General features: G+C 38.0%; 1 protein-coding gene across 1 annotated transcript in view; it reads right to left on the bottom strand.

Annotated features, from left to right (window-relative positions):
* The window catches only part of ZMAT4 (zinc finger matrin-type 4), a 305,476-nt gene that overhangs the window by 50,670 nt on the left and 242,481 nt on the right, over positions 1-12,325 (bottom strand). The gene's annotated exons all lie outside the window — the stretch shown is intronic.

The raw sequence follows: 12,325 nt of genomic DNA, 5'->3' as shown, positions 1-12,325 counted from the left end.
CGAGTCAGATCATGAGGACAGTACCAATTAAGGGGCATTCTCCCAAGTATCTGATCAGTACCCTCAAAACTGTCAAGATCATCAAAAACAAGGAAAGTCTGGGAAACTGTCACAGCTAAGAGGAGCCTAAGGAGACATGATTAATAATTATAATGTAGTATGGACTTCTGGAACAGAAAAAGGACACTAAGTGAAAATTAAAGAAATCTGATTAACTATGGACTTCTGTTAATATTAATTTATCTATATTATCTCATTAACTGTGACAAATGTAGCACAGAAAGGTAAGACGTTAATAACAGGAAAAACTAGGTATGGTATATATGAAAACTCTGTACTATCTTCACTGTTTTTCGGTAAATCTAAAACTATTCTGAAATTTTAAAGTTTACTTAAAATATATAAAATAACCTATGGTGATAGGAATGAAAACCATGAATTACTGAGATAAGAAATAACCTAATTTTATTCAGCGAAAGTACTTGAAGGGACACCTAAAGTTTTAGGGAAAGCCAGGATATAATATATGTGTACTTAAGGAAGTTAAGTTAGTTTGATAGATTAGCAAGAAGAATGTATACAGTCAAACAGAACACTTAGAAAATCTAGGTTCATTGCAGAAGGACCTTTATTTGGGAAAATAACTGTACAAATAGAGATAAAAATCAATAGAAGAGAAACTTATGTCCAGTCATATTCTTGATTGGGGAAAAGAATTCTCTCTAGCCTAATGGATGGGGTATGGGGAGCCTTAAGATAAAGGTTCTAGAGGAAATGCCCAAGTGAGATGTGATTGGAAAACTTCAAATATGGCAATAAGGTTTCCAGCACTGGGTAGATGTTCACACAAGGGAGGTGAGCTAAGCAAAGTTGAGTGACAACTCATGAGGGGCAGAGTTTCCATAGAAAACAAAATACATTAAAATCAAAATTACCTTTGAACACCCTTAAATCATAAAGTATAGTATATACCATTGTATGTATATAGCCATATGGAGTAATATGTGTATAGTAATGTAACAGTAACACAAGAGGATAATTTTACAGAGATAATACACATCTCTTACCAACAGAATCCTAATCTTCTGTTAGTTATTCTCACCATGATAGATAATAAGCATCTCCTCTGTAATAAGTTCACACAAAGAGGTATCTCCATTGTAGGTTTAGTTGGGTATTGAATTTTATTCATTCTGAAAACCTCCTCCTTTTAATTGAGTGTTTAATCATTTTATATTTAATGTAACTATTAAGATGGTCAGATTTGAGGCTTCCATTTTCACTACTTATGTTCATCCTATCTATTTTTTGGTTTTCTTCTCCTTTCATGTTTCCTGTGACTTCATTGAATTATTTTAGAAATCCATTTTAATTTATCCACTATCTTTTTTGGTGGTTTCTCTAAGGATTTCCGTACACATACTTTAACTTTTTATTTTATTTAGAATTAATATCGTATCCCTTCCAAAAAAAGTGTAAGAACCTTACATTTCCATTCTTTGTGTTATACTTTTCAGTTTTATTTAACCTATATATGGTATAGAGACAAAGAAGGACATTTTATAATGTCCTGATAACATAGTCAGTCTACCAATAAAATATAACAATTATTTGTATGCCTAACAATAGAGCCTCAAAAGTACATGAGGCAAAAATTGACAGAATTGAATGAGAAATGGACGATTCAACTATAATAATTGGAGACTTCAATATCCTGCTTTAAATATGGATAGAACAACTAGGCAAAAGGTCAACAACAACAACAAAAATCAAAGACTGAACAACACTGTAAATCAGTTAATAAGTGAGCTCTACAAAGTTTTAAGATGACAATTAATAATTTAAAAGTATATTTCTAAATACTTGAAATAAATAATCCAAAAAGAAATTAAGAAACAATGCCACTTAAAATTGCATGAAAAAAATTAGGAACCAAGATGGCTGAGTAGAAGGACATGCTCTCACTCCCTCTTGCAAGAACACCAGAATCACAACTAGCTGCTGGACAATCATCGACAGGAAGACACAGAAACTCACCAAAAAAGATACCCCACATCCAAAGACAAAGGAAAAGCCACAATGAGATGGTAGGAGGGCACAATCACAGTAAACTCAAATCCCATAACTGCTGGGTGGGTGACTCACAGACTGGAGAACACTTATACCACAGAAGTCCACCCACTGGAGTGAAGGTTCTGAGCCCCACGTCAGGTTCCCAACCCGGGGGTCCGGCAACGGGAGGAGGAATTCCTAGAGAATCAGACTTTGAAGGCTAGTGGGATTTCACTGAAGGACTTTGACGGGACTGGGGGAAACAGAGACTCCACTCTTGGAGGGCACACACAAAGTAGTGTGCACATCAGGACCCAGGGGAAGCAGCAGTGACCCCAGGGGAGACTGAACCAGACCTACCTGTTAGTGTTGGAGGGTCTCCTGCAGAGGTGGGCAGTGGCTGTGGCTCACAGTGGGGACAAGGACACTGGCAGCAGAAGTTCTGGGAAGTACTCCTTAGCATGAGCCCTCCCAGAGTCCACCATTAGCCCCACCAAAGAGCCCAGGTAGGCTCCAGTGTTGGGTTGGCTCAGGCCAAACAACAAACAGGGAGGGAACCCAGCCCCACCCATCAGCAGTCAAGCAGCTTAAAGTTTTACTGAGCTCTGCCCACCAGAGCAACAGTCAGCTCTACCCACCACCAGAGCCTCCCATAAAGCCTCTTAGATAGCCTCATCTACCAGAGGGCAGACAGCAGAAGCAAGAAGAACTACAATCCTGCAGCCTGTGGAACAAAAACCACATTCACAGAAAGACAGACAAGATGAAAAGGCAGAGGGCTATGCACCAGATGAAGGAACAAGAGAAAACCCCAGAAAAACAACTAAATGAAGTGGAGATAGGCAACCTTCCAGAAAAATAATTCAGAATAATGATAGTGAAGATGATCCAGGACCTCGGTAAAAGAATGGAGGCAAAGATCGAGAAGATGCAAGAAATGTTTAACAAAGACCTAGAAGAATTAAAGAACAAACAAATAGAGATGAACAATACAATAACTGAAATGAAAAATACACTAGAAGGAATCAATAGCCGAAAAACTGAGGCAGAAGAACGAATAAGTGACCTGGAAGACAGAATGGTGGAATTCACTGCTGCGGAACAGAATAAAGAAAAAAGAATGAAAAGAAATGAAGACAGCCTACGAGATCTCTGGGACAACATTAAACGCAACAACATTCGCATTATAGGGGTCCCGGGAGGAGAAGAGAGAGAGAAAGGACCCGAGAAAATATTTGAAGAGATTATAGTCGAAAACTTCCCTAACATGGGAAAGGAAATAACCACCTAAGTCCAGGAAGCACAGAGAGTCCCATACAGGATAAACCCAAGGAGAAACATGCCGAGACACATAGTAATCAAATTGGCAAAAATTAAAGACAAAGAAAAATTATTGAAAGCAGCAAGGGAAAAATGACAAATAACATACAAGGGAACTCCCATAAGGTTAACAGCTGATTTCTCAGCAGGAACTCTACAAGCCAGAAGGGAGTGGCATGATATACTTAAAGTGATGAAAGGGAAGAACCTACAACCAAGATTAGCCAGCAAGGATTTCATTCAGATTCGATGGAGAAATCAAAAGCTTTACAGACAAGCAAAAGCTAAGAGAATTCAGCACCACCAAACCAGCTCTACAACAAATGCTAAAGGAACTTCTCTAAGTGGGAAACACAAGAGAAGAAAAGGACCTACAAAAACAAACCCAAAACAATTAAGAAAATGGTCATAGGAACATACATATCGATAATTACCTTAAACGTGAACGGATTAAATGCTCCAACCAAAAGACACAGGCTTGCTGAATGGATACAAAAACAAGACCCATATATATGCTGTCTACAAGAGACCCACTTCAGACCTAGGGACACATACAGACTGAAATTGAGGGGATGGAAAAAGATATTCCATGCAAATGGAAATCAAAAGAAAGCTGCAGTAGCAATACTCATATCAGATAAAATAGACTTTAAAATAAAGACTGTTACAAGAGACAAGGAAGGACACTACATAATGATCAAGGGATCAATCCAAGAAGAAGATATAACAATTATAAATATATATGCACCCAACATAGGAGCACCTCAATACATAAGGCAATTGCTAACAGCTATAAAAGAGGAAATTGACAGTAACACAATAATAGTGGGGGACTGTAACACCTCACTTACACCAATGGACAGATGATCCAAACAGAAAATTAATAAGGAAACACAAGCTTTAAATGACACAATAGACCAGATAGATTTAATTGATATTTATAGGACATTTCATCCAAAAACAGCAGATTACACTTTCTTCTCAAATGAGCATGGAACATTCTCCAGGATAGATCACATCTTGGGTCACAAATCAAGCCACAGTAAATTTAAGAAAATTAAAATCATATCAAGCATCTTTTCTGACCACAACACTATGAGATTAGAAATGAATTACAGGGAAAAAAAACGTAAAAAACACAAATACATGGAGGCTAAACAATACGTTACTAAATAACCAAGAGATCACTGAAGAAATCAAAGAGGAAATCAAAAAATACCTAGAGACAAATGACAAGGAAAACACGACGATCCAAAACCTATGGGATGCAGCAAAAGCAGTTAAGAGGGACGTTTATAGCTATGCAAGCCTATCTCAAGAAACAAGAAAAATCTCAAATAAACAATCTAACCTTACACCTAAAGGAACTAGAGAAAGAAGAACAAACAAAACCCAAAGTTAGCAGAAGGAAAGAAATCATAAAGATCAGAGCAGAAATAAATGAAATAGAAACAAAGAAAACAATAGCAAATATCAATAAAACTAAAAGCTGGTTCTTTGAGAAGATAAACAAAATTGATAAACCATTAGCGAGACTCATCAAGAAAAAGAGGGCGAGGACTCAAATCAATAAAATTAGAAATGAAAAAGAAGTTACAACAGACACCGCAGATATACATAACATCCTTAGAGACTACTACAAGCAACTCTATGCCAATAAAATGGACAACCTGGAAGAAATGGACAAATCCTTAGAAAGGTGTAATCTTCCAAGACTGAACCAGGAAGAAATAGAAAATATGAACAGACCAATCACAAGTAATGAAATTGAAACTGTGATTAAAAATCTTCCAACAAACAAAAGTCCAGGACCAGATGGCTTCACAGGTGAATTCTATCAAACATTTAGAGAAGAGCTAACACCCATCCTTGTCAAACTCTTCCAAAAAATTGTGGAGGAAGGAACATTCCCAAACTCATTCTATGAGGCCACCATCACCCTGATACCAGAACCAGACAAAGATACTACAAAAAAAGAAAATTACAGGCCAGTATCACTGATGAATATAGATGCAAAAATCCTCAACAAAATGCTAGCAAACAGAATCCAACAACACATTAAAAGGATCATACACCATGAACAAGTGGGATTTATCCCAGGGATGCAAGGATTCTTCAATATACATAAATCAATCAATGTGATAAACCATATTAACAAATTGAAGAATAAAAACCATATGATCATCTCAATAGATGCAGAAAAAGCTTTTGACAAAATTCAATGCCCATTTATGATAAAAACTCTCCAGAAAGTGGGCACAGAGGGAACCTATCTCAACATAATAATGGCCATATATGACAAACGCACAGCAAACATCATTCTCAATGGTGAAAACCTGAAAGCATTTCCTCTAAGATTAGGAATAAGACAAGGATGTCCACTCTCACCACTATTATTCAACACAGTTTTGAAAGTCCTAGCCATGGCAATCAGAGAAGAAAGAAATAAAAGTAATACAAATTGGAAAAGAAAAAGTAAAACTGTCACTGTTTGCAGATGACATGATACTATACATAGAGAATCCTAAAGATGCTGCCAGAAAACTACTAGAGCTAATCAGTGAATTTGGTAAAGTTTCAGGATACAAAATTAATGCACAGAAATCTCTTGCATTCCTATACACTAATGACGAAAAACCTTAAAGAGAAACTAAGGAAACACTACCATTTACCACTGCAACAAAAAGAATAAAATACCTAGGAATAAACCTACCTAGGGAGACAAAAGACCTGTATGCAGAAAACTATAAGACACTGATGAAAGAAATTAAAGATGATACCAACAGATGGAGAGATATACTATGTTCTTGGATTGGAAGAATCAATATTGTGAAAATGACTATACTACTTAAATCAATCTACAGATTCAATGCAATCCCTATCAAATTACCAATGGAATTTTTTATGGAACTAGAACAAAAATCTTGAAATTTGTATGGAGACACAAAAGACCCCGAATAGCCAAAGCAGTCTTGACGGAAAAAAACGGAGCTGGAGGAATCAGACTCCCTGACTTCAGACTATACTACAAAGCTACAGTAATCAAGACAATATGGTACTGGCACAAAAACAGAAACACAGATCAATGGAACAAGATAGAAAGCCCAGAGATAAACCCACTCACCTATGGTCAACTAACGTATGAAAAAGGAGGCAAGGATATACAATGGAGAAAAGACAGTCTCTTCAATAAGTGGTGCTGGGAAAACTGGACAGCTACATGTAAAAGAATGAAATTAGAACACTCCCTAACACCATACACAAAAATAAACTCAAAATGGATTAGAGACCTAAATGTAAGATCGGACACTATAAAACTCTTAGAGGAAAACATAGGAAGAACACTCTTTTACATAAATCACAGCAAGATCTTTTTTGATCCACCTCCTAGAGTAATGGAAATAAAAACAAAAATAAACAAATGGGACCTAATGAAACTTAAAAGCTTTTGCAGAACAAAGGACACCATAAACAAGACGAAAAGACAACCCCCAGAATGGGAGAAAACATTTGCAAACGAATCAATGGACAAAGCATTAATCTCCAAAATATATAAACAGCTCATGCAGCTCAATATTAAAAAAACAAACAACCCAATCTAAAAATGGGCAGAAGACCTAAATAGACATTTCTCCAAAGAAGACATACAGATGGCCAAGAAGCACATGAAAAGCTGCTCAACATCACTAATTATTAGAGAAATGCAAATCAAAACTACAATGAGGTATCACCTCACACCAGTTAGAATGGGCATCATCAGAAAATCTACAAACAACAAATGCTGGAGAGGGTGTGGAGAAAAGGGAACCCTCTTGCACTGTTGGTGGGAAGGTAAATTGATACAGCCACTATGGAGAACAGTATGGAGGTTCCTTAAAAAACTAAAAATAGAATTACCATATGATCCAGCAATCCCACTACTGGGCATATACCCAGAGAAAACCATAATTCAAAAAGACGCATGCACCCCAATGTTCATTGCAGCACTATTTACAATAGCCAGGTCATGGAAGCGACCTAAATGCCCATCGACAGACGAATGGATAAAGAAGTTGTGGTACATATACACAATGGAATATTACTCAGCCATAAAAAGGAACAAAATTGGGTCATTTGTAGAGACATGGATGGATCTAGAGACTATCATAGAGAGTGAAGTAAGTCAGAAAGAGAAAAACAAATATCGTATATTAACGCATATATGTGGAACCTAGAAAAATGGTACAGATGAACCGGTTTGCAGGGCAGAAATTGAGACACAGATGTAGAGAACAAACGTATGGACACCAAGGGGGGAAAATGGAGAGGGAGTTGGTGGTGGTGTGATGAATTGGGAGATTGGGATTGACATGTGTACACTGATGTGTATAAAATTGATGACTAATAAGGACCCGCTGTATAAAACTAAAATAAAATAAAATTTAAAAATTTTTAAAAAATATGCATGAAAAAGAATATTAGGAATAAGCTTAACAAAATGGGTGCAAGACTTGTACACTGAATACTGCAAAATATTATTGAAGGAAATTTTTCAAAGACCTAACTAAATACAACAGATCTTGTATCCCTGGATTGGAAGACTTAATATTGTTAAAATGACAATATTCCCCAAATTGAGCAACAGATTCAATACAAGCCCTATCATATCTTAGCTCTCTTTTTTAGAGAAATTGACACAGTGACCTTGAATTTCATATGGAAATGGAAGGGACCCAAAATAGACAAGATAGTCTTGAAAAAGAATAAAGTTGGAGCACTGACACTTCCTGATTTCAAAATGCTACAGTAATCAAGATTGTTTGGTACTGAAATACAGATAGACATACAGATCAATGGAATAGGATTTGCAGTCCAGAAATTAACCCATACATTTGTAGTCAATTGATTTTCAGAAAGGATGCCAAGACAACTCAATAAGGGAATAGTCTTTTCAACAAATGTCACTGGGACAACTGGATATGTATGTGCAACAGAATGAAGCTAAAAACCTACCTCAAACCTATAAAAAATATTAACCCAAAAGGGATAAAAGACCTAAATGGAAGAGCTAAAACTATAAAACTCTTAGAAGAAAAAATTGGGGTAAATTTGTGACAATTGGATTAGGCAATGATTCTTTACATAAGATACCCTATATATATATATATATATATATATACATATATATATATATATATACACACACACACACACACACACACATATACACACACACATATATATGTACATACACATATAAATTAAACAATCAAAATTAAAAACATTTGTGCTTCAAAGGATACTATTAAGAAACTAAAAAGATAACTGACAGATGGGAGAAAAAAACTGCAAATCATATATCTGATAAGAGTCTAGTATCCAGACTAAATAAAGAACTCTTACAATCCAAAAATAAAAAGACAACTCAATTAAAAACTTGGTAAAAGATATACACAGGTATTTCCCCAAGAATATATGCAAATGTCCAATAAACACATGAAAAGATGCTCGAGGTCATTAGCCATTAGGAAAAAGTAAATCAAAACCACAGTGGAATACCACTTCACAGCCACTGGAATAGTTAAAATCAAGCAGATAGATAGTAATAAGTGTTGACCAGGATGCGGAGAAACTGGAACCCTCATTCATTGTTGGTAGGAATGGAAAATGGCAGAGCCAATTTTGAAAACAGGTCTTTAGTTTCTTAAAAAGTTAAATGTAGAGTTACCGTATACCCCAGCAATACCACTCCTAGTTATATACCCAAGGGAACCAAAAACATATGTTTATACAGAAACTTTTATGTGAATGTTCAAAGTGGTATTATTCATAATAGTCAAAATGTGCAAACAGCCCAAATATCCATCAATTGCTGACTGTATAAACAGAGGTGATCTATACAATGGAAGATGATTCAGCAATAAAAAGAATGATGTACTGATACATGCTGCAGTATAGATGGACCTTAAAAACAGTATGCTAAGTAAAAAAGCCAGACACAAAAGACACATATTGTGTGATTCTTTTCATACAAAATGTTCAGAATAGGCAAGTTCACAGAGACAGAATGTACATTAGTGGTTGCCAGCACCTGGGGCAAGGAGAGAACGGGGAATAACTGCTGATGGTACGGGGCTTTATGGGGTGAAGAAACATTCTAAAATTGTGTTCACGGCAGCACAACTTCACAAACACACTAAAAGTCACTGAATTGTATACATTAAAATGGTGACTCTCATGACGTGTAAATTATGTCTCAATTTTTTAAAAAGAGGAATTAAAAAGAATCATATGTAATTTTAAAAAATTAAGGGAAAAGTAAGCCTGTTATGCTAATCTACATGTTTAATATGCCTGGTGATTTTCATTCCGTCTTGAGGATCCGATTTTCCATCTGGTATTTCTGTACAGCCTGAAGAACTTCTGTAGCACTTCTTGCAGTGCAGGTCTGCTGGCAACAAACTCTAGTTTTTTGTTTATTTGAAAATGTCTTTGTTACATCTTTATTCTTGAAGAATATTTTCACTGGTTGACGGGTTTGTTTATTTGTTTGCTGTTGTTTTCTTTCCAGGACTTTGAGGAGCTCCCCTGACTTCTGGATTCAATTTGTTTGTTTTAATGAGAAATCAGCTATAATTCATATTGTTGCTCTCTGTGTGACGTGTACATTTTCTCTGGCTGCTTTTAAGATTTTCTCTGTATCTTTTGTTTTCAGCAGTTTGACTATGATGATCATGATGACTCAAGGTATGGTTTTCTTCACATTTATCCTACTTATGTAAATTTGTTTCTGTCACATATGTTAGACTATTTGACATTATCCCATGCACTACTGTGACATTTTAATTTTTTAAATATATTTTCTCTGTGTTCTTTAGATTAGGTCATTTCTACTGATATAAATTCAAGTTTGCTGACTCTTTGTTCAAATCCAATTGGTCTTATAAACATATCCAGTAAATTTTTTTTTTCACTCATTCTCCAAATATTTATTGAGCACCTAATATAAACCAGACAATGTGCTTGAAATACACTGCTAACAAGACAAAGAAGCTCCTTAACCCAAGGAACTCACAGTCTAGCATAAAGGCAAATATTAATCAAATAATCCCACAAATAAATCATCATAGACCATGATAAGTGCTGTTTTTCGTAAAAAGTCATGACAAGCTGTGAAAGGATATCACCTGGGGGCTTGATGTTCTCAGACAGTAGTAGGTGAGGTTTCTCCATGAAGAGACATTTACGTTCTGAAGGATGAACAGGAGTCGCCTAGGACAGGGGTAGGGGTAGGGGAAGGATGGTGTGGAACTGTCCAAGCAGAGGAACAGCGTGTGCAAAGACCGCAGGGCGGGACAGGGTACAGAGCACCTGAGGGCCTGAACTAGACCGGAGTGGCTGACAGCAGAGAGCAAACAGGAGAGTGGCCCGAGATGAGAAGGGCGCAGGGTAAGGACCTTGGCCTTTATCCCAAGAGAAATGGGGGCCATTGAGGTTTTTAAGCAGGGGACTGACATGATAAGATGTGCACTTCGTGATCACTCAGTCACTCTGTGGAGGACGAACTGGAGTGGGCCAGAGGGGGAGTGCAGAGGCCAACATGGGAGATAAATAATGAGAGGGTGTGAGCAACCCCATGTCAGGTGGGAGGCAAACTGGTAGAGATTAAGGACATGGCCTCGGAGTCAAGCTGCCCAGTTTGTGTCCTGGTTTTGTCTCTCTATGATCTTGAGCAAATTACCTGAGCTCATCTCTGAAACAGGGATAGTATCTGTCTACCTCCTAGAGTGTGTGAGGATTCAATACCTAATATACCTCAAGAACTTAGAATGATATCTGGCACACAGGAACCTGCTGGGGCCCAAGGCCACACAGCTATTACCTAGAAACAGATAAATACTGGACTGCTCTGATTAAAGTTGGGGGTGGGTGGGCTGGACCCTGAGCCTCGTCCTCTTGCCCACCCCCCTTACCACCACCTTGTCCCAGGTCCCACCCACGCAGCCCTAAATTCCCGGGACTTCACTGATGCCCTCTCTGCGAAATAAGGTTGGCCGCACAGTGGCCTGTTGGAAACCTGTCTCCTGGGCACTGTGTGAAAAATGGGGTGACAGCAGCTGACCCGTTTTAAGAGTTCCGGCACGCAGGGCCACTCTCAACTTGATAACATAGCTAGACTAGAACCTCAGAAGGTTTTGCTTCCCATACTTCATCTGCCAAAAATAAAAAAAATTCTAAACACTCTTCTGCTTGCTGACGTCTATATAAACTGTTCTATTTTTTAAATAACAACGAAGAGGGAAAAGGCCACAAAACAGACAAACACAGCCTCGAAGGAACTCGAAGGAAATGTAGATCTCAGAAGGGTACGGTTGACAGAAATGCCTTTGAAGGAACTCCTGAGAAGTTTACGGTGGCCCTCACTACCTGCCTGCTTTATTATTCACTCTGTCTCCCCCTGACCCGGGAGAACTCTGGTTCTGATCCGGTTTCGAGCAGAGACTTAGACAACTCTGGGTTCTAACCTCCTAAAGATTTGCTTGGGGACAAGGAAGTCCATGGATCAACCACAAGCCCCAATCCAGGAATGGCCCCCTGAGAGCTCACAGCCGGTGGCTGGTCAGGGTCACTGCGGGGTGAAGACAGGGTCTATGAACCCACAACCCAGCCAGCTGTTCCAGAATTAGGTCACAACGAGAGATACTTGGACTCCCTGTGTGCCAAACACCTGTTCTGAGCCATTCCCAACATTCCTGACCAGACTCAGAACCTCCTGGTGATTCTGGTTTACACAGATGGGACTATGGGCTCGTAAGGGCAAAAAGGCCTCACATATCTGAAGACCAGCATAGCTGATAAACCCGGAACTACCCCAGGACAAATGAGAGCTCTCACCAGCCCAAAGAAAGCATCCGAAGGTCAAAAAAGCTGGGAAGACTTGGGTAGGGGAGGCCCCCTCCAGACAAGGTGGGCT

Source organism: Eubalaena glacialis, chromosome 20, assembly GCF_028564815.1.
Source record: "Eubalaena glacialis isolate mEubGla1 chromosome 20, mEubGla1.1.hap2.+ XY, whole genome shotgun sequence".
In the NCBI taxonomy this organism is placed as follows: domain Eukaryota; kingdom Metazoa; phylum Chordata; class Mammalia; order Artiodactyla; family Balaenidae; genus Eubalaena; species Eubalaena glacialis.
This window is presented reverse-complemented; position numbering and strand designations above follow the sequence as displayed.